Genomic DNA, 6,985 nt, shown 5'->3' with positions numbered 1-6,985 from the left:
GTGAACTGTGCTGCTATAAACATTGATATGGCTGTGTCCCTATAGTATGCTGTTTTAAGTCCTTTGGATATAAACTAATGAGTGGGATAGCTGGGTCAAGTGATGGTTCCATTCCCAGTTTTCCAAGGAATCTCCATATTGCTTTCCAGATTGGCTGCACCAATTTGCCGTCCCACCAGCAATGTATGAGTGTGCCTTTTTCCCCACATCCTCATCAACACTTATTGTTGTTTGTATTCTTGAGAGTTCCCATTCTGACTGGAGTGAGATGAAATCTTAGAGTAGTTTTGATTTGCATTTCTCTAATTGCTAGAGATGTTAAACATTTTTTCATATATTTGTTGATTGATTGTATGTATATCCTTTTCTGAGAAGTGTCTGTTTAGTTCCTTGACCCATTTATTGAATGTATTATTTGGTTTTTTGGTGTTAAGGGTTTTGAGTGCTTTATATATCCTAGAGATTAGTGCTCTATCTGATGTGTTTGTGGTAAAGATTTGCTCCCATTCTGTAAGCTGTCCATTCACCTCACTGATTGTTTCTTTTGCTGATAAGAAGTTTTTAAATTTGTATCCATTCCATTTATTGATTCTTGGTTTTAATTCTTGCACTATAGGAGCTTATTAAGAAAGTTGAGGCCTCATCTGACATGATGAAGATTTGGGCCTACTTTTTCTTCCATTAGGTGCAAGGTCTCTGGTTTAATTTCTAGGTCCTTGATCCACTTTATTTATTTATTTATTTATTTATTTATTTATTTTAATTAAAAATATTTATTCATAATCATCTTTGACAACATTATCTTATAAGTAAGTAATTTGAATGACATCAAATATGTTTTTACCTGAACTGGTGAGATACTTCACTTTTTGAATTTCTGAAAAATTCTATTCTTCAAGTCTCAAGTTATTATTATTATTTTTTTTATAGAAATACAATTTATTTTATTTATTATTTTTTTTTAATTTTTTATTGTTGGCTGTTCAAAACATTACATAGTTCTTGATATATCATATTTCACACTTTGATTCAAGTGGGTTATGAACTCCCATTTTTACCCCGTATACAAATTGCAGAATCAAATCAGTTACACATCCATTGATTTACATATTGCCATACTAGTGTCTGTTGTATTCTGCTGTCTTTCCTATCCTCTACTATCCCCCCTCCCCTCCCCTCCCCTCTTCTCTCTCTGCCCCCTCTACTGACATTCGTTTGTCCCCCTTGTATTATTTTTCCCCTTCCCCTCACTTCCTCTTGTATGTACTTTTGTATAACTCTGAGGGTCTCCTTCCATTTCCATGCATTTTCCCTTCTCTCTCCCTTTCCCTCCCACCTCTCATCCCTGTTTAATGTTAATCTTCTTCTCATGCTCTTCGACCCTACTCTGTTCTTAGTTACTCTCCTTATATCAAAGAAGACATTTGGCATTTGTTTTTTAGGGATTGGCTAGCTTCACTTAGCATAATCTGCTCTAATGCCATCCATTTCCCTGTAAATTCTATGATTTTGTCATTTTTTAATGCAGAGTAATACTCCATTGTGTATAAATGCCACATTTTTTTTATCCATTCATCCATTGAAGGGCATCTAGGTTGGTTCCACAGTCTAGCTATTGTGAATTGTGCTGCTATGAACATCGATGTAGCAGTGTCCCTGTAGCATGCTCTTTTTAGGTCTTTAGGGAATAGACCGAGAAGGGGAATAGCTGGGTCAAATGGTGGCTCCATTCCCAGCTTTCCAAGAAATCTCCATACTGCTTTCCAAATTGGCTGCACCAATCTGCAGTCCCACCAGCAATGTACAAGTGTACCCTTTTCCCCACATCCTCGCCAGCACTTGTTGTTGTTTGACTTCATAATGGCTGCCAATCTAACTGGAGTGAGATGGTATCTTAGGGTGGTTTTGATTTGCATTTCTCTGACTGCTAGAGATGGTGAGCATTTTTTCATGTACTTGTTGATTGATTGTATGTCCTCCTCTGAGAAGTGTCTGTTCAGGTCCTTGGCCCATTTGTTGATTGGGTTGTTTGTTCTCTTATTGTCTAATTTTTTGAGTTCTTTGTATACTCTGGATATTAGGGCTCTATCTGAAGTGTGAGGAGTAAAGATTTGTTCCCAGGATGTAGGCTCTCTATTTACCTCTCTTATTGTATCTTTTGCTGAGAAAAAACTTTTTAGTTTGAGTAAGTCCCATTTGTTGATTCTAGTTATTAACTTTTGTGCTATGGGTGTCCTATTGAGGAATTTGGAGCCCGACCCCACAGTATGTAGATCGTAGCCAACTTTTTCTTCTATCAGACGGCGTGTCTCTGATTTGATATCAAGCTCCTTGATCCATTTTGAATTAACTTTTGTGCATGGCGAGAGAAAGGGATTCAGTTTCATTTTGTTGCATATGGATTTCCAGTTTTCCCAGCACCATTTGTTGAAGATGCTATCCTTCCTCCATTGCATGCTTTTAGACCTTTTATCAAATATAAGATAGTTGTAGTTTTGTGGATTGGTTTCTGTGTCCTCTATTCTGTACCATTGGTCCACCCGCCTGTTTTGGTACCAGTACCACGCTGTTTTTGTTACTATTGCTCTGTAATATAGTTTGAAGTCTGGTATCGCTATACCGCCTGATTCACACTTCCTGCTTAGCATTGTTTTTGCTATTCTGGGTCTTTTATTTTTCCATATGAATTTCATGATTGCTTTCTCTATTTCTACAAGAAATGCCGTTGGGATTTTGATTGGCATTGCATTAAACCTATAGAGAACTTTTGGTAATATCGCCATTTTGATGATGTTAGTTCTGCCTATCCATGAACAGGGTATATTTTTCCATCTTCTAAGATCTTCTTCTATTTCTCTCTTTAGGGTTCTGTAGTTTTCATTGTATAAGTCTTTCACCTCTTTTGTTAGGTTGATTCCCAAATATTTTATTTTTTTTGAAGACTTTGTGAATGGAGTGGTTGTCCTCATTTCCATTTCAGAGGATTTGTCGCTGATATACAGGAATGCCTTTGATTTATGCGTGTTGATTTTATATCCTGCCACTTTGCTGAATTCATTTATTAGCTCTAATAGTTTCTTTGTAGACCCTTTTGGGTCTGCTAGGTATAGAATCATGTCATCTGCAAATAGTGATAATTTAAGTTCTTCTTTTCCTATTTTGATGCCTTTAATTTCTTTCATCTGTCTAATTGCTCTGGCCAGTGTTTCGAGAACTATGTTGAACAGAAGTGGTGAGAGAGGGCATCCCTGTCTTGTTCCAGATTTTAGAGGGAATGCCTTCAATTTTTCTCCATTCAGAATGATGCTAGCCTGAGGCTTAGCATAGATTGCTTTTACAATATTGAGGTATGTTCCTGTGATCCCTAGTTTTTCTAGAGTTTTGAACATAAAGGGATGCTGTACTTTGTCGAATGCTTTTTCCGCATCTATCGAGATGATCATATGGTTCTTATTTTTAAGTCTATTGATGTGGTGAATAACATTTATTGATTTCCGTATATTGAACCAGCCTTGCATCCCAGGGATGAATCCTACTTAATCATGGTGCACAATTTTTTTGATATGTTTTTGTATCCGAGTGGCCAGAATTTTATTGAGGATTTTTGCATCTAGGTTCATTAGAGATATTGGTCTGTAGTTTTCTTTCTTTGAAGTGTCTTTGTCTGGTTTAGGTATCAGGGTGATGTTGGCCTCGTAGAATGAATTTGGAAGTTCTCCCTCTTTTTCTATTTCCCGAAGTAGCTTGAAAAGTATTGGTATTAGTTCCTCTTTAAAGGTTTTGTAAAACTCTGCTGTATACCCATCCGGTCCTGGGCTTTTCTTAGTTGGTAGTCTTTTGATGGTTTCTTCTATTTCCTCAATTGATATTGGTCTGTTTAGGTTGTCTATATCCTCCTGACTCAATCTGGGCAGATCATATGACTTAAGAAATTTATCTATGCCTTCACTATCTTCTAATTTATTGGAGTATAAGGATTCAAAATAATTTTTGATTATCTTCTGTATTTCTGAAGTGTCTGTTGTGATACTGCCTCTTTCATCCCATATGTTAGTGATTTGAGTTCTCTCTCTTCTTCTCTTCGCTAGCATGGCTAAGGGTCTGTCGATTTTGTTTATTTTTTCAAAGAACCAACTTTTAGTTTTGTCAATTTTTTCAATTGTTTCTTTTGTTTCGATTTCATTGATTTCAGCTCTGATTTTAATTATTTCTTGCCTTCTACTTCTTTTGCTGTTGTTTTGCTCTTCTTTTTCTAGGATTTTGAGATGAAGTATGAGATCATTTATTTGTTGTTTTTTTCTTTTTTTAAGGAATGAACTCCAAGCAATGAATTTTCCTCTTAGAACTGCTTTCAATGTGTCCCATAGATTCCGATATGTTGTGTCTGTGTTTTCATTAATCTCTAAGAATTTTTTAATTTCCTCCTTGATGTCTTATATAACCCATTGATCATTCAGTAACCTATTGTTCATTCTCCAAGTGATGTATTCTTTTTCCTTCCTTCTTTTATCGTTGATTTTCAGTTCCATTCCATTATGATCAGATAGGATGCATGGTATTATCTCTACTCCTTTGTATTGTCTAAGAGTTTCCCTGTGACATAATATATGATCTATTTTTGAGAAGGATCCATGTGCTGCTGAGAAAAAAGTGTAACTGCTTGATGTTGGGTGGTATATTCTATATATGTCAATTAAGTCTAGGTTATTAATTGTGTTATTGAGTTCTATAGTTTCCTTACAACTTTTGTTTGGAAGATCTGTCCAGTGGTGATAGAGGCGTGTTGAAGTCTCCCATGCTTATTGTATGGTGATCTATTAGACTCTTGAACTTGAGAAGAGTTTGTTTGATGAACATAGCTGCACCATTGTTTGGGGCATATATATTTATGATTGTTATGTCTTGTTGGTGTATGGTTCCCTTGAGAAGTATGTAGTGTCCCTCTTTATCCCTTTTGATTAACTTTGGCTTAAAATCTATTTTATTTGACATGAGTATGGATACTCCTGCTTGTTTCCGCAGTCCATATGAGTGATATGATTTTTCCCAACCTTTCACCTTCAGCCTATGTATGTCTTTTCCTATCAAATGCGTCTCCTGTAGGCAGCATATTGTTGGGTCTTGTTTTGTGATCCATTCTACTAGCCTGTGTCTCTTAATTGGTGAGTTTAAGCCATTAACATTTAGGGTTATTATTGAGATATGGGTTGTTCTTCCAGCCATATTTGTTTATTTATGTTACTAAACATGGTTTGTTTTCCACTTTGATTATTTTCCCCCCTTTAGTGTCCTACCTCCCACTGTTGGTTTTCATTGTTATTTTCCATTTCCTCTTCCTGTAATGTTTTGCCAAGGATGTTTTGAAGAGATGGTTTTCTAGCTGCAAATTCTTTTAACTTTTGTTTATCCTGGAAGGTTTTAATTTCATCTTCCATCCTGAAGCTTAATTTCGCTGGAAACAATTCTTGGTTGGAACCCATTTTCTTTCAGTGTTTGAAATATGTTATTCCAGGATCTTCTAGCTTTCAGAGTCTGTGTTGAAAGATCAGCTGTTATCCTGATTGGCTTACCCCTAAATGTGATCTGCTTCCTTTCTCTTATAGCTTTTAAAATTCTCTCCTTATTCTGTATGTTGGGCATCTTCATTATAATGTGTCTAGGTGTGGGTCTCTTATGATTTTGCACATTCAGCGTCCTGTAGGCTTCTAGGATTTGGGGTTCTGTCTCATTCTTCAAGTCTGGGAAGTTTTCTCGTATTATTTCATTGAATAGATTGCTCATTCCTTTGGTTTGAAACTCTGTTCCTTCCTGTATCCCAATGACTCTTAAATTTGGTCTCTTGATGTTATCCCATATTTCTTGGATGTTCTGCTCATGGTTTCTTAACAGTCTTGCTGAGCTGTCTATGTTCTTTTCAAGTTGAAATACTTTATCTTCATTGTCTGATGTTCTGTCTTCTAAGTGTTCTACTCTGCTGGTAGTATTCTCAATTGAGTTTTTAAGTTGGCTTATTGCTTCCTGCATTTCTAGGATTTCTGTTTGTTTGTTTTTTATAACCTCTATTTCCCTGTATAGTTGGTCTTTTGCTTCTTGGATTTGTTTATGTAATTCATTGTTGAAGTTATCTTTCATTGTCTTATTTTGCTGTCTGATGTCTTCCTTGAGACTCCAGATCATCTGAAGCATGTATATCCTGAATTCTTTATCTGACATTCCATCAGCTGCAGCTATTACCTCTTCTAACGTTGAGTTGACCTGCAATGCTTGTGGTCCTTTCTTTCCTTGTCTCTTCATACTGTTTGCGTTCCTTTCTACTTGGTGAAACTGTTGTGCTATTGAATTTTCCCCCTATATATTTATATTGGTCTTGTATAGTTGCAAAGTCTCCCTCGCAGGCGCGGGCGGCGGCTCTGCCCCTCCTCCAATTGGGGCAATGTGCCTACCACGCCGGCAGGCCGCTGGGCCTGCTCTGCCAGTCGGTAGCAGGTCCGCCGACCTTGCAGGCGCGGGCGGCGGCTCTGTCCCTCTGCGGGCCGCTAGGCTTGTTCTGTCGGTGGTGGCAGTTCTGCCTATTTGCAGGTGCAGGCAGCGGCACTGCCCCTCTGCAGGCCTCTGGGGCTGTACTGCCAGTGGGTCGCTGGTCCGCCTACTTTGCAGGCGTGTGGGGGGTGCGGCTCTACCCTTCCTCAGGCCACTGGGCCTGTTCTGTCTCTCGGTTGCAGGTCTGACCTGTTCTGATGGTGGTCACAGTTCCGACTACCTTGCAGGCGCGGGGGGAGGGGGCGGCTCTGCCTCTCAGCAGGCCGCTGCTCCTCTTCTGCCGGTGGGTCGCAGGCCCGCCTACCTTGCAGGAGTGATTGGAAGCTCTGTCCCGCCGCGGGCCACTGGGCCTTTTCTGTCGGTGGTCACCCTTCCCCTACCTGGCAGGCGAGGGGGGTGGGGGGCGGCTCTGCCCCTCCTTGATCCACTTTAAATTAATTTTTGT

The sequence above is a fragment of the Marmota flaviventris genome, chromosome 9, assembly GCF_047511675.1.
Source record: "Marmota flaviventris isolate mMarFla1 chromosome 9, mMarFla1.hap1, whole genome shotgun sequence".
NCBI lineage: Eukaryota > Metazoa > Chordata > Mammalia > Rodentia > Sciuridae > Marmota > Marmota flaviventris.
This window is presented reverse-complemented; position numbering follows the sequence as displayed.